We start from the raw sequence: 27,432 nt of genomic DNA, 5'->3' as shown, positions 1-27,432 counted from the left end.
TTTCTTTCAGCTCATTTTAAAATATTGGCTGCATTTCTGTGGGCATGTCTTTCTGACCTGCTACTTAGTCTCTTATTCTCTTAAAAAAATAATAACTTTGTATATGACTTGACTGCAATCATATTTTGTTGGTAATTATCATGTAGAGTGAGTTTTCCTTTACTTTTAGGTAGCGGGTAGGGGGTGTTAAAACATTTTTTTCTACCTTCATATCTCTAGAACGCTCTCTTCTGCTTTTTTCTACAGAGAACTATCCCCTGTGTTGCCTATCTGGATCTTTTTTTTTTTTTTTTCTTTGCTATCCCTGTCCTACTCTGGATTCCACTCTGAGAGGCGCTTTATCCTGGAAGGAAATTTTGCTTTGTTTTTTTTTGAGTGTTCATGGGGCCCAGACTACTGCAACCCCATCAGACATTTTCATAAACCTTTGCACCCCCCTGAGACTCTGATTGTGCAAACATCCCTCTCAATTTCTATTTTCATGTTGACCCGCCACATCTCCAGTATGTACCTACTGGGGATTCTGCTGTTCTCTGATGCCCTATAGCTATATTTTCCCCCCTCCAACACAGATGCCACATAGATCTTGTAGCTGTTAAGTATTTGATTGCTTTCTGACGTTTCTGGGGATACCTGCCACTCAGTCTCTTTGGTAGAGGCTGTTCCTGGGCTTTGACTCTGCTGCCCTTATTGCCATGACTGTAATTATGGAGGCTGGAGAGATCAAAATAACGACACTGCATATTCTCTGTAGTCCCTCCCAGTGCAATTCTTGACAGCATCCCCTTTACTCTCAGAAGTGAAGTTGGGACAATAAATTACTTGGTTACTCTACTTATCCTTAACCAGAAACTCAAATGACTCTGAAAATGGAAAGATTTTCCAACTCATTTGGGGCCAATTCAAACCCGGTCTGAATTCATTTGATAGCAAGGGCTGACCTGGCCTGACCTGGCGCTGTTTACAATCTTTATTTGCCCCACTGATTATGAAAATTTGCACATGTTCCTACAGAAATGATCGTGCCTTTGATTTTAGAATGTGGCCTCAGACTCAGGGATGGGGCTATGTAATATGCCGTGTAGCAACCACATCATCATTTTACAATATGAAGAGCTGTCAAATCTGAAGCACATTCGGACCCACGAATTTCAGATAAGCAATGGCAGACCTGTGAGACTTCACCTCCATCGCCCACGGAAATTTCCACAGGGTGGATTTCTGCCCTGAGCAGGCCGATCAGATTTTCTCTCCCTGGCGGGAGGAATGGGGTCTCTGGGCTGCTGGTGGGGCTTGGATGGTACTTGACCCGAGAGGACATTGCAGCTGGGGCAGCAATGTCTAATCCACATGTACGAAGACACAGAAAAGGCTAAATGCTAAATGCATGAAATAGGGACAAAACTGCCAGCTGTGAAGAGAGACCAGGGGTCAAGAGAGTAAACACGCCTTATGCCAGCTCTCTCCATGATTTCAATCCTTCTCGAGTCCTCCTTTGAGCTAACCCTGTGTCCTTCCAATAAAACCCACTTTGTTGCTTGAGCCAGCTGGAATGGATTGCTGCTCTCAACCCAGGGCCTCCAATCAGACACACATATGGGTGTTAGTCCTCTACCCTGAGCCGTCTTGACAAAGGGGTTCTGTTGGGTCTCAGCACAACATGGTGCAAAGCCAGGGTCTAACCGCTCACCCACCCGTTCACGTACGTCTTCATCCGAGAGGCTGCTGATGAGCCCCAAGGCTGTGTCAGACGGAATGCGAAGGACTGGGCTGTGAAAGAGCAGAAGGCAGAGTGCCCGCCTGTGGGAAACAGAGTGAGAGTTAGATCAGTGGCATTTCTTTTGGCTCCCCCCCGTCCCCCCCCCCACCTGTGTCAGATGTGAGCCTCTAGAAATAGTCCAAAGGGCAGCTGCAGAAACGACAAGAGGGTCGGACGGGGAGAATCTTGTGGAAAGTGCAAAAGGCCCTTATGTTAGGAAGAACTAACATGGCAGGCCGCCGTGGCCAGGTCCTGGGAGGCGGATGGGAGGTGGGTCCTTTGCTCAGGACCACGCGTGTGCCTCCTCCTCCATCAAACACATGGGCCCTGCTCTCCGGGGCGATTAACAGCGTGCTATTTTTACGATAATTACCTGTTGCAGGTTTATGGGCGTCCCGCGTTTGATGTAGCAATTTATGAAACAATGACACCATTCCACACCTTTCATCTTAAGGTTTTGAAGAGGATGACACGTTTTCTGCTCTGAGAAAGCCAATTAATTAACCTGACTCCACCTTTTCCACGGAGGGGGTGACTACGCCCAGCGTAGCCCTGTGGGATGGAGGCCGGGGCCGCCCATGGGCCCCTCAGCGCTCACTTCGTCTGTGCATTTTCAGGAGCAGAATTTTGATTTCTGAATATCCTCACCCAAACTTTTGACCTTTCAGAACCTGCATGTAGGTGGGAACTGGAATTATTCTGGATACTTCTGGAATCTTCGTGGTGGGGAAAAGGGCAGGAATTCTAAATGGGAAGCTGAGCTCCCTTCCCGAGTATAATTTGGGAATGAAGACTGATCCCCAAACATGGGCAAAGCCAGCTCTATGCTTCGAAAAGGCAGAAGAGAGGAGGCCAGGCAGGCGGGTGCAGCCAGGGAAACTGAGCCACGGGTGTGTTTGCCTGCTCGGGCCGTTCCGTGGGCCACTCCACGCCTGGGCATCTGCCCGATGACGGATGCAGCATCCTCTGCAGGTCCCATCCCACCTTCGAGCTTCTTGCTTCTCCACGTGGGAGCCTCAGGTTAAAAAGAGAAGCACGTTGTGGTCCTAAATGCACGCCAACGCCTTCATCTGGCGCTCACGCAGAGAAACGGCGATTTGCTCCGGGGCCGGAGGAGAGAGGCCCGTGCTAAACGCACGGATAAGCCCGCGGGCCCTCCATGGAGGCTGGCACCGGGCTGCACTTCCGGGGGACTGCAGGCGTCCTCAAGAGCACTTGGGATGGAGGCCCTGACCTCTGTGGACCCCTCGTGTTCCTCCTCCTCTGCGGCGGGGTCTGAGGCTGAGGGCGAGGAGCCTTTGGGGACCCAGGGGGGCCGTGGGCTCTCCAGCAGAGGGCGAGCCATTGTTTGTAGCTGGAACGGATGCGCACGGGTTTGCCAAGAGGCGGGCGGTGAAGTTTACCTTGGCGTTTTTCTCCCCAAGTCCTGTTCCTGTGCCACCACGTGGGCTGATCCCACCGTCGGGGGACTTAGGAGCTCAGGGGAGTCCAGAGGTGCTTGGCTCCAGGGCCTCCAGCTTGACCGTGGCCATCTGCCCTTAGGAAGAGCGAGGCTCTGCTCCTCCGGCCCCTGCCTGGCCCTCTGTCTGTCTCGGTGGAGGAGGAAACGAGGCAGGACCAGCCACAGATGCGCGTGTGTCTTTCCCGATTGGTCTTGGTTTTCAGCAGCGGGCCAGCTGGCTGTTCGGGGGGGAAAATAAAGAGCTCGGCGCGCGCTGCCTGCGTGGGCCTGGGTTGGACGGCTCTGCCAAGGACTTAGAAGGGGCAGCATGTGCCTCCACGGCTGTCACGGGCACTCAGGCTCTTGGATAACAAGGTCAAGGGCAAAAGCTGAATTTTCTTGTGCCAAGAGGAGGAAGAGTATCGGAGCCAAGAAGATCAAACCCGTGCCGCCGAGCGTGGGTAATGGTACCCATTAACCTCTGTCAGTGCCGGAGCCCCGCAGTGGGCATCGGGCCAGACATCAGCCCCGAGTGGAAAACAAGGTTTGGCTGGCTCCGCGTTACCATGGGCTGGAGGCAGGAGGCTCCAGGAAGGGATGGATGCTAAGCTGTTCCATCCCCCACTGCCAGGATGAGCCCAGGGCGGGCACCAGGCATTTGCTGAACCGATGGGATGCAGGGCCACGCCGTGGCCCGCGGAGGAAGTGGACAGAGGGGGTTCCTGCTTGTTGTGGTCTTGCTCCTGGCAGGCGGCCCCCTCAGATGCGGGGCGTGCATCTCATCAGCGGCCAGGAGCTGGTCCGTGCCGAGTGCCTGTCTTCGGAGAACTGCTTCCACGTTTCCTGCTCCTGGCCTCCGGGGGGGGGGGGGGGGGGGCGGGGGGGGTGGTTTGACTGCAATGGCTCAGATCCGTTGGCTCTGCTCTTCACCCTGGAGAGGAAAAACTCGCCACGTGTTCGACAGCGGGCACACTGAACCTAGGATTTCGTGTGCCTCGCTAGAGAGAAGTTGGAGGTACGGATCACCTGGGCGCACCATTGGAAACCCCCCAAGTAAATACCAAAACACCACTCTGGGGGCGATCAGAGAAAAACCACTCTGATAGGTTCACAACCCGCCTAGCAAAACCACCTCCCCCTTTCGCCCCCCCCAGCGAGGGCAACTGGGTAAATAAATTTGGGTGTTTGCCACAGTCACCCAAATAAGCCAAAACACCGCACTGAGTTTTATGGAGCAGCTATTAACAAAAGCCATGGTTTCCGAGGCGCAGAGCCCTAAGATTCAGCCCAGAGCTCGAATGAGCATCTCTGCTGGGCAGTGCCCTCCGATTGTCTGAACAACTCGCATTTGGGTAGCATTGTGGCTTCTGATCTCTTCTGCATCTTGTGTTTGTGCGGTTTTCTTTTTCCAGTCCATTCAAGCTTTTCTCGTCACTAATATTAAGGGAAATCCAACAGCCCGTTGGAGGAGTCGAGTTTGTTTCTGTGAAATGCAGTAGGTCTGCAGAATCCCGGGTTCGGGTGAGGAGGTCCATTCCTCTGTCTGCTGGACAGGGAGGGGGAAGAGCAGCTTATTGTCGAAAGTCTTTATTGAAGGAAATCCATTAGCCGTTTTTGAGCAAACGTCATCTAGAACAGTGCTTTTAACACTGTAGGTTACTGCCCTGACTGGTTTGGCTCAGTGGATAGAGCATCGGCCTGCGGACTGAAGGGTCCCAGGTTCGATTCCTGGTCAAGGGCATGTACCTTGGTTGCTGGCACATCCCCAGTAGGAGGTGTGTAGGAGGCAGCTGATCGATGTTTCTCTCTCATTGATGTTTCTAACTTCTATCCCTCTCCCTTCCTCTCTGTGAAAAATCAATAAAATATATTTAAAAAAAAACAAAACACTGTAGGTTATGCCTGGCCAGCATGGCTCAGTGGTTGAGTGTTGACCTATGAACCTGGAGGTCAACGGTTCGATTCCCGGTCAGGGCACATGCCAGGTTTGCGGGCTCGATCCCCAGTAGGGCGCGTGCAGGAGGCAGCCGATCAATGATTCTCTCTTATCATTGATGTTTCTATCTCTCCCTCTCCCTTCCTCTCTGAAATTAATAAAAATATTTAAAAAAAACCCTGTAGGTTATAACTGGAAGTAGTTCATGACCAGTGTTAAAAAAAAAAAAAAGTGAAATAGAGCAGAACAAAAAAGTGGGTCAGAGCATATCACACATAATAAGAGTAAGAACCTGTGCCCGTGTTTGAAATTTTGCTTCAGTTGCCTGGATGGGCATAGGACTGGGTGACAGTGGGACGTGCATTGCATGTGGCAGTTCATGGTCAAGATGGCTTGAACGTCACTGTTCGCATATCCGAGTCAGGAGTCTTTGGGTTCTGGTCCCAGTTCTGCTGTTGCCTCTGTGACCTTGGGCAAGACATTGAACCCTTATGGGTGTCAGTTTCTCATCTGAAAAAAATGAAGGGATTGTCTCTCAAGTCTCCTCTCTCCTGAAATCCAATGATTAAGGAAAATTCCCCAAAGGATTCAATTTCAGCATTCAGTAATTATCAGTAAAAAAACTCTCCTTTCACATTTTGGAAAGACGTGATTTCCCAAAGAGCTGTGCGGTGGGCGGAGCACGCAGAGGAGAGCAGCGCGTGAGGATGGAAGCTACCTCACTAAGCCCACTTGGCTGAGGGACCATCTCTTTTGAGTTTTCAACAGAAGTTTCATACCAGATTTCTCTGGTAACCCCACCCTTATATTTTGGTTATGTTAGAAAATATATACAAATCCTGATTTGGGTGGTTGGGGAAGGGCAACTAATTGCTCAGGAAATGCTGAACTTGGTTAATTTGGAAACCACTCCCAGCTAATGTTGAAACTTGGGCCACTCACAGTTCCTGCTTTGTATTATGACTAATGGTGGAATGTCAAAGAAGCATTGATCTAATAAAAGCAACCAAGGAGACCCAGAGTAAGCCAGGCCGCTGGGGTGGGGTCAGGGGTGTGTGTGTGTGTGTGTGTGTGTGTGTGTGTGTGTGTGTGTGTGTGTTTGAGAGCTTCTTATTTCTGGGCCACGGTTCTTCCAAAACAGTTTTAAACGATTGATTCCTTCATTCATAAGAGCAGAATTGGGAAGGCATCTCACACGATTCCCTGGATCTCATTATACTTGTTGGGTATCATCTTCCGCATTAACATCTCCCTAAATTCACCCAGAGGAAAACAGGGCATCTCAGGCACAACCAGAAGTCAGCTGTGTTTGGGGACTTCAAAACATATAACTTGCCTTCGCTGGTTTGGCTCAGTGGATAGAGTGTCAGCCTGCAGACCGGAGGGTCCCGGGTTCGATTCCAGTCAAGGGCACATGCCTGGGTTGCGGGCTCAGTCCAACGTGCAGAAGGCAGCCAGTCAATGATTCCCTCTCATCATTGATGTTTCTGTCTCTCCCTTCCTCTCTGAAATCAATAAAAAATATATATTTTTAAAAAACCACACACAAAAACACACATATAACTTCAGGAAAGGGTTCTATGATCGAGCTGGTGTATGGGTTCCAGGAACAAAAGACACCTCCAGCTTCTTCAGTCTTAGGTCTGAACCTCAATTTGTTTGCAACAAGGAGTGGCATAGGTTCATTACCATCCCCTGTGTTCCTTGTGCGTTTCATTCCGCCCATGAATTTTGTAGCCTGCGCAGAATTTTCGAATGGGAGGAAAGACGGCAGACTATCTCGTCCAATGCTCTTATTTTCAGAGGAAGAAAATGAGGCATGCACTGCTGGCTACCTTTTCCCTGTGAGGATTCATTAAATGCTTCTGTCTCTTTACATAAATGTTAAGGAGATATTATTTCACTCTTGAAGGGTGACTATCAGTAACTAATTGGCTAACTGTGGCTGTAGCCTTGCCTCATGCTGACTTTTGTGATATTGAATTTCAGTGTTGATAAACACAATGCCCACCATCACCATACAGACATCTAACATCCTCTATCCATGACTCAGTCCTCTCAAAGCGCAAAGCCTGGGATGCCTTGACATGTTCAAGAAAAGTCGAGGAGGCTTTTGTTAGCTTTGATTTTGACCCCATTCTCATAAATTATGCAAAATGTGTCACTTATATGAACAGCCCAGAAGAGCAGTTGCCAGTTGTAATATAAAAAATGATACCACGGAAACTGAGACCTGGTTGTGGCAGATACCCTGTCAAAGGAATGATTTATCATCTGGAAATACAAGCAGCGAGAGAGGCCCACCAGCTAGGGCTGTATCATCTGAAGCAATCAAATCCCGCAAATATAAAGCAATTTTGTATTACCATTTCCAAGTGCTCCCCACAATAAGGACTCTTGTATGCCCAAGTTTAATATTCAGAGCAGAAACCACAAACTCGAGCAGCCGCTCCTGGTCAAGATAGTTAATAACAGTTCCCAGGCAAAGGCACGCTGTAATAGCATCGCTCCGAGCAGCTGGGGATTTGCTTGTATGTCAGCCTCTCTCTCTGAGAACTAGAAAACCATGGTAGGTCAGACATCCATTTGCTTTATATATTGATATAATTTCATCAGAATTTATGATGTGGGAATTATTGCACAGGCAAGAAATGTAATCTAACCTTCATCTCACACAGTGCAGAAAAGATTATTTTGTTTTTTGAGAAAAAATATACTGACTTGTTGAATCAGATTATGCACATGCAATCCTAATGGATTTCAATATTTCCTTGGACAAGTCATTGCTATTTGCCTTGTGTGTATTAAATTGGCTTGTATAGAAGACGTTTTTACAAATAATAAGGGATTATAATGCCGTTTCTTCTTTCATTTTCTCAAGTTCTGGCATGTGAGTTCATTACTGGTAAATTTCAAACATCTGTGTATGTAATAGTTTATCCTAATTTCTCTAGCCCATGTTTAGACTTTTAATATCCAAATATTGCAATAACATATATGATCCTCTTTCATCCTTATGAAGAGTTCATTGAATTTCAATTGTCAAATGGAGTAAATGCCGATAGGCTTTGAGAACCATTTTATAGACGATCATCACATTGAGCCCACATGTCCTATTGTTTGGCCTTTGAAACCATTTTGATCATCTTGAGTTCTATAGCCTTATTCCAATGGGGATTCAGAAATAAAATATGTTTTAAAATGAAGGGCTTTCAAGATGGCACTTACTTGTTTCCTGAAAGAATAAACATCCTTCAAATCAAAAATTCTTTTCACGTATTTTAAGAAAGAAACGACAACTTACAAATAGCAGAGCAGTGCCTCAAACCTGTATGTCTACGGAAGTGCCTTTCTGTAATACTCACATTTTCTGATAATGACCTGAGTACGTAGATGAATGACTGTGATGAATCCAAACAATCAGAGTCACTCTTTAAAAATAATTCTTTATTGTTGAAAGTATTACATATGTCCCCTTTTTTCTCCCATTGACCCCCTTCAGCCTCCCCTCCCCCACCCCAGGCCTTCAGCAGCACCCTATTGTCTGTGTCCATGGGTTATGCATATATGCATACAAGGTCCCACCCACCCACCCTCCCCCACCTTCCCTCTGAGATGCCACACTCGGTTCCATGCTTCGAGTCTCTGGATCCACTCTGTTTATCAGTTTGTTTTGTTACTTAGATTCCACATATGCTGGGCGATCATGTGATACTTGTCTTTCTCTGACTGCAGAGTCACTTTTTAAATCGTTTGATAGTGGTTCTGTTGAATTGCAAAAGCACTGTAGAGTTAAGATGTACACAATCTGGAACTTCGTTTTTGTTCACTATGTACCTAATTGAAGGTGCATTCTATCCACATTAAAAAACACACAAAACACCCTCATGTTCAATTGGCTGGTGTCTCCAAATAATAATAGCCACTCTTCATTTTGTATCTACTGCCACATACTATACCAGGTCCATTATGGCCCATCTCCACCTCCTGTTGACTTCGAGGTCACCATTATCACCCGCATTCTTCAGAAGGATGGTGTGCCTTGCTCAAGGACGAATGAGTAGTGAAAGGTAGAGCTTGCATGCGAACCAGGGTTTGTTGCATTTCAGAGCCTGGATTCTTTTTGGGGCTTCATGGGGCTGTTCCCAGGAGCCTGGCCAGGTGAGGGCTCCTTTCAATTGTTTTGTGCCCACCCGGAAGCCCCCCACTTTCTTCTTTCTACTTATCTCCCACCAGAGAAACAAATCTTTTCTGAGATAGAACCCAGAGTCTGCTGAGCTGGGCAGGGTTTAGGAAGCCACTGGTTAATCTTTAAGAAAGGAAGAGTAGGCTCAGAAGGAATTGAGTGGCTCTAGTCTCTTCACCTTCTTCCTGCCTTGGACAGAAATGTGGTAGCCCTAGCCGCTTTGGCTCAGTGGCTAGAGCGACAGCCTGCAGACTGAAGGGTCCCGGGTTTGATTCCAGTCAAGGACACATGCCCAGGTTGCGGGCTTGATCCCCAGTAGGGGGCGTGCAGGAGGCAGCCGATCATTGATTCTCTCTCATCATTGATGTTTCTGTCTGTCTCTCCCTCTCCCTCCTTCTCTGAAATCAATAAAAACATATTAAAAAAGAAAAGAAAAAAGAAATGTGGTGGTTGGTGCTGCTGCAGCCATCTTGCAACCAGGAGGCAGAAGCAGAGCATCTCAGGCATGTGGTCTAGATTTTGCTAAGCAGCTAACCCAGCTTCCTACCTCCAAATGTCTTGTTACGTAAGAAAAACCAACTTCTGCTTAAGATGTTTTCAGAAGGGGTCTTACAGCCCAGTGTCCCCTGAGACACACCCAGGACTCACCTCCGGAAAATCCATTCCGTTTCTTGTTTCTCACAGGAGAGGCAGAGGCAAGGTTTCCTTCCCCTGAGCCTCTGGGGGGGTCATACCTGCCGGAGGGCTACTCTGCTCCTGGACAGAGGCCGCGTGTGGGATGTTTGTAGGTTCCGGTGCCCCTGGGCACGGGTGGGAAAGGCTCATGAGGGGAAAAGGAAACCCCACCACATTTCTGTTGCTTGAGAATCACTCTATTATCTTAGTCACTAAATCCATTCTTGTCTTTGGAGAGATTTTTTTTTTTTCTTTTTAGAGAGAGAGAGAGAGGAAGGGAGAGGGAGAGAGAGAAACATCAGTGGTAAGAGAGAATCATTGATTGGCTGCCTCCTGTGCACCCTGGGGATTGGGCCCTGACTGGGAATCGAACCCGTGACCTCTTGGTTCGTGGGTCCATGCTCAATAGCTGAGCCGCACGGACCGGGTTAGAGAGACTTCTTAATCACCCAATAATAACGTTTGAATAAAATCGCCAAGTAAAGCCTCATGGGATTTAACTTTCCATAATCTCATTCCGAAACTGGACCTGCCCACCCTTATTCCCATCCTGGTTGATCCATTAAGACAGGGTTGCCAAATTTAGCAAATAAATATGCAAGATGCCTAGTTAAGTTAGAATTCCAGATGGACAATGAACATTTTCTTTAGTGTAAGTGCGTCCCAAGAGTGTTTGGTATAAGACAGTGGTCGGCAAACTCATTAGTCAACAGAGCCAAATACCAACAGTACAACGATTGAAATTTCTTTTGAGAGCCAAATTTTTTAAACTTAAACTTCTTCTAACGCCACTTCTTCAAAACAGACTCGCCCAGGCCGTGGTATTTTGTGGAAGAGCCACAAGACATTTGGAGGTAGGAAGCTGGGTTAGCTGCTTAGCAAAGGGGCCAAAGAGCCGCATGTGGCTCTCGAGCCGCAGTTTGCCAACCACTGGTATAAGAGGTTCTGTGGAATATTTGGGGTATGTGTAATGTGACTTTAAGGCTTTCTCTTCAGCCCAGAGAGTTTGTACCAGGCCACCCCATGAAGCCCTTTGTAATTTATGGACTCACCCACCCCAAGTCATCTGCTTGCTTTACCTGATTTTCCCATCTTCATCATCCCTTGTTGTTATTCTTTAATTCCCATATTTGCTCAGCCTCTCCAATTGCAATGCCTGACTGATGACTTTTATCTTTCAACCTTTGGCTCTTTCCTGAGGGCAAGATCCACTAGAAACTCCCCTTGTGTGCATGCGTGCGCATGCATGCATGCATGCTCACACACACACACACACACACACACACCCCTTTTAAGCCCTTCTCCATCAGGCATTGCCCGCCCAGACCATTTCCTATACCCACTGGCCTGAGAGAAGGAAACCAGTCTTTGCTATGTTAGTGGACATGGCACGTTTATTCCCACTTTGAAGATAAAATGTTGTTCATTCTTTTATTTATTGACCATATTGTGATTGAGCATGGGGTATATGCTAGGTGCCTTGGGGAAAGTGAGTAAGACATGATGCCTGACTTCGAAGATCCCATATGAGTGGCAGAGCTGATCTGAGAGTAAATGGTTTATAATCAGTGCTGTCGATGCTCAGGGGGCAAATGGGCAACACCAGGGACCAGAGAAGGAAGGGGCCCCCTGCATTACCAGGGGCACAAATGTCGCTCCCCTCGAATAGCTGCTCTTCTCCCCATCCCCTGGAGGGCAGGCACAGGGCATTCATACCACCGGCCTCAGTATCTCTGTAACAATGAAGGTCCTCAAGAATATCTGCAGATATGCACTTTTAACGTATGGGAGAAGTGAGAGGATGGTGTGGCTTTCCTCGGGCTACAGCACAAGTCAGTTGCTGGGCAACAATAAGAGGTCACAGCTTTGGAATGTATGGCTGGTTGTTGAGTTGGTAGAGTCCGGAGAAAGTGGTATACATATGATTCCCAATTCCATCTAACGTAGGATGCCTTGGGGCCTTTCCTTTAGTGACCCCAAAGCAGACCTGATGTACTGCTTTTAAGCATTTCTACACAGTGTTTATATAACCTACTGCACCACGGAAAGCCGCCTTCTCTGCTGCGATGTGTCATCACATAGCTCCAAGGGACCCTGCTGGGACCCTCTGTGCTGGCCAGGGCCTCTGCACACTGTATGCATTTAGAGAATCACTTCTGACTTCTGTGTAGGTCTGTTTTTACTTACGAGCACGCGGGAAGGGGGATGTAGCTGCTAAATTAATCTGGCCTTGGTGAAATATGTCCGCTTCACTAGTAAGATCACTGAAATTTACATTTTCCTCACTCCTCGGCGCAGGCAGGCCATTCACTGCGCCTCCCAAGATCTTCCCAGAATGCGTCTCCAGAGACTCACTGCTCCAAATAATGATGTCAGTGATGTTGGGACAGTGTGAAAGGCAGGATGAACTCTATTACTGTAGTTTACTTTTGACAATTGCATAGGGGTGAGGGGTGAAGGCTGGGTTTACAATGGACCGGGGCTGGAAAGTGTGGCTGCCTCCCCCTCATCAGAGTGTCCTGTTGAGTTGTGCTGCCTGCATGACAGGGCCACTTGCACAGAGAGCTGATGAAAAGGCAGCACTTAGAGATTTTCTTTGGGGAAACGTGTTCTCTTTACTTGTGCTCAAAAACAATCGTCATTACCGCCCAGGAGAAGTGATAGCTGTTAGTCAGCATTTTGGATGTGTTCACTGTCAAATGGGTTACGTGACAGAATGATCCCTTTGCCTCAGAACGTGATTGGATGAAGTCAATTAGAACATATAGCTGGCCGAAACCGGTTTGGCTCAGTGGATAGAGCGTCGGCCTGTGGACTGAAAGGTCCCAGGTTCGATTCCGGTCAAGGGCATGTACCTTGGTTGCGGGCACATCCCCAGTAGGGGTTGCGCAAGAGGCAGCTGATCGATGTCTCTCTATCATCGATGTTTCTAACTCTCTATCCCTCTCTCTTCCTCTCTGTAAAAAATCAATAAAATATATATTTTTTAAAAAGAACATATAGCTGGCCAGCTGTTTTCCCCCCCCTATTCCACTGTTACCCTGCTCTAAGCTCATCTCGCTACAGACTGGTTTACTGCAGAGCCTCCTAACTGTTCAGCTGCCTCTAGTCACTCCTCCTTATCCATCCTATGTACTGATTCTTCACCAATCCTTTAAACATAATCTCCTTTAGAAGGACACACACACACAAAAATCATATAACTGTATAATTCTAATCCCAAACAAAATGAAGATAGAAAAAAATGGAGCAGAAAGACATAAATATAGATATGACATTTTTGAAATAAAATGTAATAAGAATAATTCAGCAAAACTTTAAACAGATAATAGTTCATAGCCAGTAGCTTTATCCCTGGAATTCAAGGAAAGTTCAAACTAAGAATATAATTCCTGAAAAATAAGTAATGGAATAATTCATACTTATAGGTTAAATAAGAAGAAAAAGCCCATAATTCTTAAATATGACAAAAACAGAGAATTTGAAAAAAATTATCATCTATTTCTAACTTAAAAGAACTTAATTGGAATAGAATCTTGTCTTAATATGGTAAAGAGAATCTATTTAAAACACAAGTAACTGATGATGATAGACATAGTGCAGAAATTAGTTCAGAGTTAGATGCTCTAAAGGTACCTAGACCAGGTAGTCTATGGCAGTGGTCGGCAAACCACGGCTCGTGAGCCACATGCGGCTCTTTGGCCCCTTGAGTGTGGCTCTTCCACAAAATACCACGCCCTGGGCGAGTCTATTTTGAAGAAGTGGCGTTAGAAGAAGTTTAAGTTTAAAAAATTTGGCTCTCAAAAGAAATTTCAATCGTTGTACTGTTGATATTTGGCTCTGTTGACTAATGAGTTTGCCGACCACGGGTCTATGGTGTTGGTTAACTACGTTTAACAAATACATGAAGCTCTGCTGGGGGTAGGACTGATGCCCTGATGGGGAAGGTTTACCTTTACTTCTTCCTTCGTGCTGGGGCTTGGAATGCGGCTATGATGGCTGGTGCTCCAGGGGCCTTGGAGCCTGAGGTGCCAGCATTTACCCTTGTAGCTTGGGGTGGCAAGCTCTTCCATCAAGGACTCAGCCTGAGGAAACCTGGGCCCTCAGCACTGCGATGCTGTGAGACTAACCTATTTTAGCTATGGTTTTCTGGGTCTCTATTACTCACACCTGAATCATATCCAAAGTGATAAAATTCTCAAGGAATAATGTAGAGTGGACTGTAATACACAGGTAAATAAGTGATCTAGGTCCTAACATCCATGACCATCAGCATTTTAGCTTAGTTAATTTTTAAAGGAATAGGAACTTAACGTCCACATTGGTTAATTAAAAACTAGTCGTCTATATACCTTTCAAAAAAGCTATTCAGATAACTAAGTAAGATAACTTGCTGTGGGAGACTTTCAGCTATAAAGTTAAAGGTGAGGAATGTCCATTAAGGTGACGGCTGAAGTTTATGTTTTACTAGAGGCCCAGTGCATGATTGAATCATGCACGTGTAGGGTCCCCTACATGCTTTCGCTTTTCGCGGTGGAGCTGGGTGCCTGTCCGCTGGTGCACCAGGCCTTTCAGAAGCCTCCGGCTTGGCAGAGGCTTCTGAAAGGCCTGGTGCCAGAGCAGACAGGCACCCAGCTCCCCCACTTTTGATGGTCCGCGGCCGCTGAGGGGGGAGTCCCGCCCCCTGCGCCTCTCAACAGCAGGGTAGCTCCCCTCAGTGGCAGCGGATCCGTGCCTCTCAATGGCCGGATAGGCCACCCCGAGTCCCACCCCCCAGCCTCCCGCCGTCCAATCGTGGGCGTAGTGGAGTGATGGTAATTTACATGTTACTCTATTATTAGATAGGATAATAGTTAACTACAGTCCTTCTAGTTTAATTATCTATAATATTTGCTAAGTACAAATGAAGCATACAAAACAAATTATATTCTTTTGTATCAACAAAAATACTCATTAAAACTTACACAAGGATCTTGTTGACAATAACACTAAATATATAAAAACTTAAGAAATAGCGTAATAAAAGGTATGAATGACTTACATAAAAAGTCTTTATTGGGAAATATAGGAAGCTAGAATAAATGATCTAGAAAAGGTTAGAATAAGTGAGGTATACAATAATGCTGATTTATCCTAAGTTCACAATAGGTTAAAGCAATCTTAGTTGAAATTCTAGGTTATTTTAGAAAAAGACAAAGGTAATTCATGACTTCATTTATTTGGAAAATTAAATGGGTGTGGTTCTCAAAATTTTTTTTAAGTCAGTCCTATTCAAATATAAAACAATGCTATAAAACAATAGTAGTAAAAAAGAAAGACTAGAATATGAAGAAATAGCTCAGTGAAACAGGATAGAAGCTCATAAATGAAATAGAAAAAAATTAATATGTAATAAAGAATCATAAGCAATAAGGAAACGAAGAATTATTTAATAAATATTTAGAGTGAGGAGATTTGCTTTATTGGTTCCTTCCTGTAGACCAAAAATAATCTCCATGTGAAAAAAAGATTAAGTGAAAAGTCCAGTCAGTGAAAATCAGCCCAAAATAAAATAGAATCTCAGGTGTTTGGAAGGACGGGAACTTTCTAGCAATTGAAACAACTGAAGGAAATACAAATAGACTGTAAAGAAATTTCAAAATGCCTCCATACTGAAAATATAGAAACTAAAAATAAATTAAAGCAGCCTGTTATAAAATACATTTATATTGAAAATGACAAATTATACTACTATCTATAGTATAGAAAGATCTCAATCAACTGTCAGAATAATAAAATTCCAATAAGTAAATGGACCAGTGCCTTGTTTTGACAATTTAAGTATGAAGAAGTACACATAATTTGTTTGAAAAATGTTTAAATTAGTAACAAAAATGCAAATGAAAAACATTTTTTATTAAGTAAGATTAAATGATCTAATAGTGATGATCATGAGGTCTTCAGTAAAATTGGTTAATAATAATAATTGGAATTAGTAGAAGTTAGTACAATCCACTTGAAAAACAATTAGGCGATACAATTTAGGACCAACACCATATACTCTTTGACATAGTATAACCACTCTTGGGAATAAGTACAAAGGAAATAATTAGCAAAATGTTGTATGTGGAGAACCAAGTCTACTGAAGTATCATTTATAACAGCAAGTATCATAAGACTAAAAAAGCCAACAAAAGAAAAAAGGAACTAAACAACCATCATTATAAATTGTGATTATAAATATTATACAACAGAGAGAAGTTTTACTTGATAGCTCTGAGCAGAAAACGCAGGTCATAAAATTGTATAATAGCCGTAGTTATAATGATATAAAATAAGGACAGTGGCCCTCCCCAAAGTAAGAAAACATAAGGAGTGGCATCAGGCAAAATTATGGGCCATTTTTCCTTATGTAAGTGTTACTTAATTTTGTTGGGAAAACTGTTTTGACCGGTTGTGAGTGTGGCGTGCCTGTAGGCTTACAGTGCAGTGGTTAGTCATTAGGTGACCTTGAATAGGCTACGGGAGACCTTGCAGCTTCAGTTTGCCCGTTTGTAAAAAGGAGATAATAATAGGATCCGCTTCATAGAGTTGTTACGAGAGCCGAGTGAGGTAAGGCATGTGAAACACCAAGTGCTCGTAATGCCTGGCTCCGAGGGAAGGCTCCTTACTGTCATGGAAGGTAACAGTGGCTCTGGAAAGGATGAGGTTGGGGATGATGTCGCTGTATCCCTGTTGGTGTGTTTTCAGTGCTTCTCCACTATGCACAGAGAATTGTTCCAACGTCTAATCTTGGTAATTAAGGACCGCCGTCATTTTGCCCATCCTATCTATCTCATTCCATCTTTCACTCCCTAAAATGTTTCCTGCTGTAGTTGAGATTTTTTTTTATGCACGGTTAGGTAAACATTCAGCCACTCAACAAACACTGACTGAGAAATGCAGTCCCGCTCGGCACTAATTCAGGCGCCGCAGGTGCATTTATGTTCTAGACAATAGACAGGTGGACAAACAGAAGGACAAGAACGTTTCGAACACTCTCCAGCCAGGCTGAGAGCTGCTGCTGCTGTAGCGGTTGTTACTGGCAGGTGGTGCTCACTCAGATGGGTCATCGCTTGTGCCAGTACCTGTTGTTAAATATTTTAGACATTACACAGGGAAAGTGGCATATGTCCATACTTTTGCTTGGTTATTATTATTGTTAAAAATATTTTCCCAGCCCTGGTTAGGTGGCTCAGTTGGTTGGAGCGTCATTTTGTACAACAATAGGTTGTGGGTTTTTCCCCAGTTGGGGTACATACTTAGGTTGTGGGTTCAATCCCTGGTCGGTGCACATACCTAGGTTGTGGGTTCAGTCCCTGGTTGGAGCATGTACAGGATGCTACTGATGATGTTTCTCTTTCTTCCCCCACCCCCTTCCTCTCTCTTTAAAAAAACAAAACAACAAAACAAAACAAAAATATGTCCTCAGGTAAGGAATAAAGAAAAATAAACAAAAAAATACTTCCTCAATTCTCTTCCTCAACCCACTCCCTTATCATCATGCTTCAAAGCTCAATCCAAACTCAGCCTTCTGCAAGATACCTCCTTTCTGCATTTTATCCTACTCACTTCTTCCTCTGAACACTGTTACCTGTTTCTATTCATACTTCTCTAACTTGACAGGACAATCCCTAGAGCAGAAAGCATGTTATTGTCATTGGTTGGTTTTAATTTTTTTACTTTTAAGAATTTCTCACTGTTTCTGTCACAGTGATGAACCTAAGATATGCACCCTGTAAAAATGTACATGAATCAATGGAACATTTTAACTAAGAAAAGACTATTATTTGTCATAATTCTGGGTCCCTTCAAGAGGAGGTATCACAATTATCCCATCTAATCACTCCCGAAAAAGAATTTCTGAAATTATTTTTCCTGGACCTGCTTGCATACGTGAGCAGTTCCAAGGACGAACTGGTCTTGATTTATGCCCTGGCCAGGAACAGGACAAATGTGTAGTGATGGCACATGGGGTGATTTTCTCTTTCTTCCTTCCTTTTTTTTTTTCTTACAACAAGATCACTTAAAAATAACCAATATGTGAGCAATAGCTAAGATCTTGAAGCTGCCTTGCCTAAGGGAAGTGCCTTCTTTCTAAGATGGTAGGTACCCTGTGGCCAACACCTAGACATGCAACCCGGGAGGAAACACAAGACGTAAGGATGATAGCTCAGCGCTCGGTTTGGAGAGAGGGTCTCACGTAGAGAAAAGGCTGCGTCCCCACGTGGAAAGTGCCCTGTTATAAAGAAATCAGTCAGCTCCGGGCTGGCAAGGCCTCAGCTCTGTATTACCTGTCCAGATTAATGTCAGGTCACAGCCCAGGAATTATTCATGAAGCCCCTCTGTACAATATAATTGCAGATTTTGGCATCCAGAGTGAAGTCTCATTGTTTTATAGATTAGCTCCTCTTCCTGTACTGCGGAAGAGACAATGATCTGAAACAACTCAGTCTAGGGGGAAAAGGAGTTCGTGTATTTCACATGAAAAAGCGTTTGTCAAGTGAGAGATCCCCGGTCTCACTTACACGCCGCCTTAAGAGTGGGACCTGCAGCCACACTGAGAAGGAGATGGCTGATGTCTGCACCAGGCCCATGAATGGCTACTTTCATTGCGGATCTTTCCCCAGTGAATGGAATGGCTCTTTATCTGCGCTTAAGAATTAGTTTGACCGAACCATAGCGCTACTAATCTCTATTACAACATCGCCAAGTGTAATTTATGCATGTGGACGGAGAAACCTGCCTTCCAGGGGAGGGCACCAATCAGCAGACCGCCTAACTGCAGTGGCTCATTAGAGAGCTTTCAATGCAATCAAAATATTAATACACCTCAAGAGAGGTTTAATATTTTATGCAAATGTCAAGCTACCCTAGGAATCAGCACACCTTAATTGTGAGACTTCAGACTCTCATATCTTTCAGATTGTGGCTTTTAAAGGCAAGAAAAGGCAGCTTGTTTCTGGCTTAAGTGAAGTTTGCTTATTTTACTATGTTTACATCAAAGGTAATGGTCTTGAGCCATTTTCCGTGGGCCTATTTGGTCCATGAGATCCTCGCTTTCTATGGGATAAATGTACGTGTGTGTTCATGCATGTATACCTAGGCATATGTATATATGTGTGTGTTTATAATATGTAAGTATAACAGGGGTAGGGAACCTTTTTTCTGCCAAGGGCCATTTGGATATTTATAACATCATTCTCAGACCACACAAAATTATTAACTTAAAACATTAGCCTGCTATGTTTGGCCGAACATTTAATTAACTCACCCTTCATGCCTTGGCGGGGACAGACCAAATAATTTCGAGGGTCTTATATGGCCCATGGGCTGGACATTCCCACCCCTGGTATAGATAATAACTTTTATATAAAAATAAATATCTTCTTTTGGTTTTAATTAAAACCTCTCCTGGGAAAATTTAACAAAACATTTCCCAAAATGGGTGATGTACTAACATCACAAGAATTTATACATTTTTTCTCATTAAATTACATTAAAGCCATCAACCCATATATCCTAGGTTTTCAGTCAGTGTTAGCACGTTAACCGTTTTACCTAGTTATAAGGTTTCTATTTCTGCAATTTTTTTTCTGGAAGAATAAGTCTCTGAAATACATTTTCTTTGAATTTGAATCAATTTTCTCCCTCTGGTCTCTGCACAACAATTATCATGCCAAACATGTTTACATTTGGCTGTTTGTCTAAGATTATATATACACACACTCTCTCTCTCTCTCTCTCTCTCTCTCTCTCTCTCTCTCTCTCTCTCTCACACACACACACACACACACGCACACACACACTCTCTCTCTCTCACACACACACACACACACACACATATATATATATATGCACAGAGTATTAGGAAATCATGTGGCTCATTTAATCCAATGATTTAGATGCTTGAACAATAATATTCTCATATGTATCTTGTCTTTACTTGACTGTATGTTTATAGCTTTGACCTGAAAATGATGAGTTAGTTATTGAGGAAGGAGATTAAGGGAGTGAGAAAAATCAGCAAGAGCAGAAGGTGGGTTACTAAAAATAGGGGTTTCACACACACTGATGAAAATGGGCTGTCATCGTGGGCTTGTTCTGTGACACAAGATGGTTAACTACAAGTTATTTCTTTCCATGGAACTTCATTAAATACAGAAAAACAACCACATAGATAGTAGAGTCTAATAACTTGAGGTTTCATACAGCTATGGTTTACGTTGGCCTGATGAACCATTGGCAATTATTTCCCTGGTATCACTCAGTTACTTGGAAAATTTGATAAGAGGGATTCACTGTATAGAGTAGACATTGCATACATTTGTATCTTATACCTGCAGATGCTCCACTGCTTAATAGAGAAAAAATACCTCCTGGCAAATCTGCAATATCCCCAGTTACTCTTCAGCAACCCTTAAGAGTGTTTGAGTTAGCACCTGCATGAGCCTAGCAGCCCACTCTAATTCTGAGAACCCTTCAGGAATATTCCACACCGCAGTGGCATGCAGTTTCATCAAGTGCTGAAAATGCAATCCTACTTCATGTGGATGAAACTTGGAGCACAAGGATGCGATGTTTTGCTCTGGTGTATTCCTGAACTGGTGTTGCAAATCTCGTGTGACTTTCTCATGGGAAAATATGTCCTTTCCAATGGTTGGCTTTCCTAAATACACAGTGTCCCGTACCCTCCCCCTCCCCATACCCTGACCCTGGATAACGAGGTCTTTATAGGTCTTCTGTCACTTTTGAAGAACATTATGACATTTCCCACACAGAGATCTCTCCATGCAAAGGAATCTTGTAACATTAGAAAGTGGGATCTCCAGATGAGGTGTTGTAGTCCATGGCTCCCGGTCCTTCTCCTTGGAGACCATTCTTCACATTTAATCACTTGTTTACTGTCTGTATTTCCCATCAGTCTGTAAACTCCATATTGCCCGGGCTGTGTCTGTTGTCTCTACATCTGTGTCCTCTCTACTTAGCCCAGGACCTTAGGTACACAGTAGGCACCCAATAGATATTCATTGAACAAGTAAATGGATGCATAGTTCCTCCCTTAATGCGTGCTTAAGCTGTAAAAGACATTTCAACTTTTAGCCTTCCTTTACAAAGTCCTGCAAAGAAGAGATCAACAATTCCTGAGACACTATCCCTTTGCCCAAGAATTAATATAAAGCGTATTGTCAGTTGCATACTTCAGTATCTTGTTGGCAGAGAAGGCAAAGAAAAGTCACTTCTCTGAGTAAGGATCCACTCACAGTTTCATTCCTTTTCTTGAAGATGCATCTATTTTCAATTTAGAGGCTTTAACACTCATCCCCTTCAAGTAAACACACAAAATCCTTAAAGCAGAGATCTGGAAAATCGCCACTCCTGTCTACTATGGGCATGTAACTTAGAACTGCGTGCCTGCCACGCTCATGATTCTATCCAACATTTACGTGGTGTTCTCTGCATGCCAAGGACTGGTTTAAGTTATATATGTGTTAACTCTTTTTAAATCCTCACCAGAGGATGTTTTCCCATTGATTTTAGAGAGAGGTGAAGAGAGAGGGAAAGACAGGGAGAAATACTGATGTGAGAGATAGCCATCAATTGGTTGCCTCCTGCAGGAGCCATGACCAGGGCCTAGGCTGGGGAGGAGCCTGTAACCGAGGTATGTGCCCTTGACCAGAATCGAACCGGGGAGCCTTCTGTCCGAAGGCCAACGCTCTATCCACTGAGCCAAACCGACTAGGGCTATATGTGTTAACTCTTTACAATAACCATAAGAGGCAAACTGTAACTTCATACTAGGGAGGAGGAAATGGAGAGCTTATTTAACCTGCTCAATGCCACCCAATTAATGAGCATCCGAGGAGAATTTGTAGTCTGTCCCGTGGCCTTTTTTAAAAATTAAATTTATTGGGGTGACAGTGGTTAATAAGATTATATAGGTTTCAAGTATAGATTTCTATTAAAATGATCTGTATATTTCATTGTGTGCCCTTCACCCAAAGTCAGATCATCTCCTCTCACCATATATTTGACCCCCTTTACCCTTCACCACCCCTGCCCCCTTCCCTCTGGTAACCACCATACTGTTGTCTCTGCCTGTAAGTTTTTGCTTGTTTGTTCATTTGTTACTTTCCATTTTATATCCTACATATGAGTGAATTGATAGGATTTTTAACTTTTTCTGACTGGCTTATTTCGCTTAGCATGATAGTCGCAAAGTCCATCCATGTTGTCACAAATGGCTGTATTCATTCTCTTTTTATGGCTGAGTAGTATTCCACTGTATATAGGTATCACATCTTCTTTATCCACTCTATTAAAGGACACTTCAGTTGTTTCCATATCTTAACCACTGTGAACAACGCTACAATGAACATAGGCATCCATATACCTTTGTGAATAAACGTTTTCAAATTTTTCAGGTAGATTCACAGAAGAGGGGTTTCTGGGTCTTAATTTTTTTTAAAGAAACGCCATAGTGTTTTCCATAGTGACTGAACCAGTTTCCGTTCCCACCAGCAGCGAATGAGCCCGTGCCATGGTCCTAACCCCTGTGGTAATGTACTCCTTAATGCTGTGAGACTATTATGAGGATTGGTAATATTTTTTCCCCTCGCTGCCAGATCACTGGTGCCAGGCGGAGGCTTGTCTAGCACTTGAATGTCCGAGAGAGATGTTAGAATTCCTCATGATCTCCATTTTTTGTTTGTTTTGTTTTAAAGTAGCTGTGGCCTTGGCTGGGTAGCTCAGTTGGTTAGAGCGTCGTCCTGCTAAGCCAAGTTTACGGGGTTCGATCTCCTGGCGGGGCATATACAGGAGGCAACCAATGAATGTATAAATAAGTGGAACAACAAATCGATGTTCCTCTCTCCCTCTCTTTACAATCTGTACTAAAAATAATCTCATCCTTGAAAAAATAGCTTTAAAAAATAGCTGTGCTTAAAAATAGAAGAGGCCGAATACACTTGGTGTACCAGTACAACTAGATAGAGAAAAGTGCATTTCTAAGAAGCTCTGGCAGAAAAGACCGTGTTATTTCTTAAAAGACCAGAATGCTTCCCCGTGGCTTAGGGACAACCCCACCCGCCTTAAGACAAAAACTTCCTGCCGTTTCCAGCTCCCTTGTGAGCAGCTGGCGATCCGTCCAGCAGGGGGCGGACGACGTAACAAAAGTCTCCAGGTTTCCCATCGGGCTGCCTGGGCTTGGGGCGACCCTGGTGCCCTCAGAGCCACGGTCTGTGGGTGCTGTCCGTGTAAGATGGTTGTTGCCAAGCCCTTAGGACAGGAATTAAAAATTCCTGTGTGTGCAGGAAGAAATAGAAAATGAAAAACCCTTGAAAGAAAGAAGGACTTTCAAGGCATGTATGTCCCTAGCATAGCGTGGACATGGTGTATGTGAGAAAAATGGTTCATTTCAGCATCAAAACAGTTCCCACCCAGGACACTCTAATTCTGTTTTCATTAAGGAAGATGAGAATGAGAGGAGGGAGGAAGAAGGGGCAGGGGGCAGTGACATGAAATCACAGAGTTTACAAGCGAAGGGACCTGGAAGAAGTCTCATCCCTCCAGTAACAAACTTAAGCCATCCTAGCCACCATGGTCTTTACAGTACGTGGTGGTGAGATCAGGAACCCAGCGGCAGGAGACCAGGTTTTCGCCCTTCCCTGCCATTTTCTAACGTTTGTGACCGGGGCTGATTCACGCTTTCCTGGCATTCTTGCCTCCTGACACCGTTGTGAACTCTAATGAGGGGCTGGACCATTCATCCAGCATCTACTGTTTAGACAGAAGCCTCTTCAAAGCCATTAATTCTGTGCTGGGAGGAGGCAGTGTCATCATTTGGGAACTTTCGAACTCTGAGTTATCTTGTAAACATGTGGTGTGTGTCCTAGAGTATGAGATGAACCCAGAAATCCAGAATATTCAGGGGAACCCCCCAGGATGCCGGAGGAAAGCCATGATGATTCCGTGCAGATAGAGACAGGAGGACTCCTCAGCTCTGTGTCTCATGCCCTTTTTCTAGAGTGTTCCTCTGACTGTGTTGTGGATAATACTGATGTGCAGGCCTTTAGAGGTAACATCCAGCCTGGTCAGCGTGGCTCAGTGGTTTAGCATCCAACTATGAACCAGGAGGTCAATCCCTGGTCAGGGCACATACCTGGGTTGCGGGCTCGATCCCCAGTGTGGGGCGTGCAGGGGGCAGCTGATCAATGATTCTCTCATCACTGAGGTTTCTCTCTCTCCCTCTCCCTTCCTCTCTGAAATCAATAATAATAATAATAACAAAGTAAAATCCAGAGCAGGATGGTGATGTGATACTACACATTTGTGGCCTCTCCCCTTACTGTATATTATTTTTGCCCTGGAACAACGTGGAATGGCAAAGGGCTGTCACTTTCTCATTTTGACAACAAAGAGGCAATCTCAATAAAAATAAATAACATACGCCCGTGGCTAGAAATTAGTGAACTTAAGTTCAGAGCAACGCCAGCGTCTAAGGCCGGGTTACCAGCACTGCGTACAGTATTTATAATGGAATTTCCAGCAGTTTCCTCAGCACCCGTGGCTGCCTGGGCCTCCTGTCCTCACAAAACTAGAGGAGTTGGGAGATGACCGTCGAGTGTCTCTGTGGTCCCTGACATCATCATTACCTGTGCCTTCTTCACCTGGGCAGGTGAACTCTGATCTCCCCGGGATGGACGCGCCCAGGGCCCTGTCTGTCTTTCCGAGGGCTCCGTTCCTCTCTCTGCGGAGAAATACAGGCAGCAGCCAGGAACTTCAGTCGGCGCTTTCGGATTCCAAAACTCTTGACACCGGCACACTGGTGTCATTAAAGCTAACTAACCATATTAAACGAATATTAAAATATGGGCTCCTTTGCATAACGTAATGAGCAAAACCGCTTTTAAGTTTCTCCCGGTGCTTTGAGGTGAGGTGGCATTTACATTCCCAAACTTTGAAGTCGGAACACAATGTCCAGGTAGAGGGGACCAGATCAAATAATAATCAACTTCAAAAAGCATTTTGGCTGTCGGATGTCCCAGGGCTAATTTCCTCTAGACATTTGAAATGTAAATGTCTAAACTCATTTAAAAATTGTAAATTGGTCTAGGTTCAATCAAAAAGCATCCTTACAGCAGAGCGGGGGAGACTAGGCTAATTGTCATTTGTTTGTCAAATGAATTCCATTTGGAAAGCAATGAAACCTCCAAGCTAATTCTTTTAAGGTGAGCTGGTAGTTGTATTATCAGTTAAATGCAGTAAAATGCATAATCATAGGATGATAATGAAAACTGAACCTGTGCGAGCGCCAGGGCGCTGCCCGCCGCAGGGCATGGAGTGATGGAACTTAAGTACTGTAATGTTGCCTGGGCCACAATGGTACCAAGCCCGGTCTTTAGCCTCGCAGACACTTCCTTTGCATTTTAAAAAACTTTATCAAAGCACCGTGGCAATATAGAAAATGTCAAAGTGAAATGCACTGTAGGCAAATTGAGATTTCATTAAGTTTAAATTTATTGCTTTTGACTGGTGTATTACCATGCTTGTTAAGAACCGGTAATTTGGAATATCTGTCTGCCTGGTAAAATAGCTTTGTCTCCTTGCCTATTACTTTGGATCGACTTTGAAAGGCCACAATCATTCAGCGCCAAGTGTGGGCTGTTTTTCAGTCCTGTTTCGAAGATGGCGAGGCATTTGGCTTGGGCACACTCCCTGAACGTCTTGTCAGGGTATTGGAGGCTCGCTGCAGAACTCCTATTTATGGGACTTGGGTGAGTTTTGCCGAATGGTATGATGTGTGCCAAAGAGGGGAATTGCAACCTCTCTTGTGCTGAGGCTGTTTCTTCTTGGTGCCGATGAAGCGATGAAGCGGGTGACGCAAGGGAAGTAGCGGTGGGGACGCACTATGGCCGGCAAGCAGAGGAGCAGATGGGCAGGGTTTCAGGGAAGGAAGGAGCTGGGTTTGTAAAAGCCGGATGTTTTACACACAAGGATGGGAGCTGCAGAGGTCACACAGCTGGTGGGGGCGGAAGTGGCCTTCAGGTCTCAGCTCCAACGTCCCCTCCTCCGCTTGAGCCACCACTGCCCCCCCTCACCCCCCACCACTACTTTGTTGCTCTCTAACACATGGGTTGGCAGACTTTTTCAAAGCTTTATTATGGTGTAATTAATATACAAAAGTGAAAATATTTAATGTGTACACACTGTTGTGTTGTTATACGTGACACCATAACCACAATCAAGGTACCCGATATACCTCATCTCCAAAATTTCCTTGGGTCCTTGTGTGTGTGTGTGTGTGTGTGTGTTTTGGTAAGAACATTTAATGTGACAACTATCCCCTTATCCTCCTAACATATTTTAAAGTGTGCAATACCACATTGTTAACCATACATATATGTACTATGTTGTACAGCAGATCTTTGGAACTTACTCATCTTGCATGACTAAGACCTTATACCCATTGAGTAACAACTCCCTACTTCCCTCTCCCCTATCTCTTGGCAACCACCACTCTATTCTTGGTGACTGTTTCAGGAACCTCACATGTGTGGAAACATGCAGTGTTTGTCTTGCTGTGGCTTAGAGCTACTCAACGATCTGCCCAGAGTTAGAGAGCCGGAAAGGACACAGCTACACACGGATCTGTCTGGCTTACATTCTGTGTGAATACACCGAAATGCTCAGATGCTCTTTGTGGTTCTAGGGTGGCATGTTTATGACTCCCTGTCCAGGTGGCACAGAAGACAATAAAGATCTGTTCAGCAGTCTGGCCAATCTGATTTCTGAGGGCAGAAAAGGAGTTTTTAAGGGCAGATTTATTTGAGTTGACATGAACTGGATCAAGTTAACTGAGGAACAAACAAACAAACAAGCAGCCCTTCACTTGACCCTAGACAACGGTTGTCAAAATGTGGTCCCCAGCTGGAAGGCATCAGCATCCCCTGGGAATCTTAAAAATGCAAATTCTTGCCCTGGCCAGGTGCTCAGTGGTTAGAGCGTCAGCCCACAGACCAAAGGTTTGATTCCCAGTCAAGGGCACATACCTCGGTTGCAGGCTCCATCTCTCGCCCCAGGAGAGGTACATTCAGGAGGCAACCAATCAGTGTGTCTCTCTCACATGGATGTTCTTCTCTCTCTCCTCCCCCCCCCCCCCCTTTCCTACCTTCCACTCTCTCTAAAAATCAATGGAAAAATCTCAGGTGAGGATTAAAAAATGCAAATTCTTGGACCTCACCCTAAACTTATTAAGTTAGGACCCCTAAGGGTGGACCCGTACTCTGTCTCCACAGGTCCTATTACTCTGATGTCCATGCTTGCTTGAGAACCTCTGCTCTAGGTGTAACCCTGTACCTATTGTGTCCACTCTCTTGTGTCTCTAGCACTTTAGTTTGATTTATTTTTTCACATTC

This window comes from Cnephaeus nilssonii (assembly GCF_951640355.1).
Source record: "Cnephaeus nilssonii genome assembly, chromosome: 16".
Classification (NCBI taxonomy): domain Eukaryota; kingdom Metazoa; phylum Chordata; class Mammalia; order Chiroptera; family Vespertilionidae; genus Cnephaeus; species Cnephaeus nilssonii.
The sequence above is the reverse complement of the archived record's forward strand: the minus strand, read 5'-3'. Positions refer to the sequence as shown.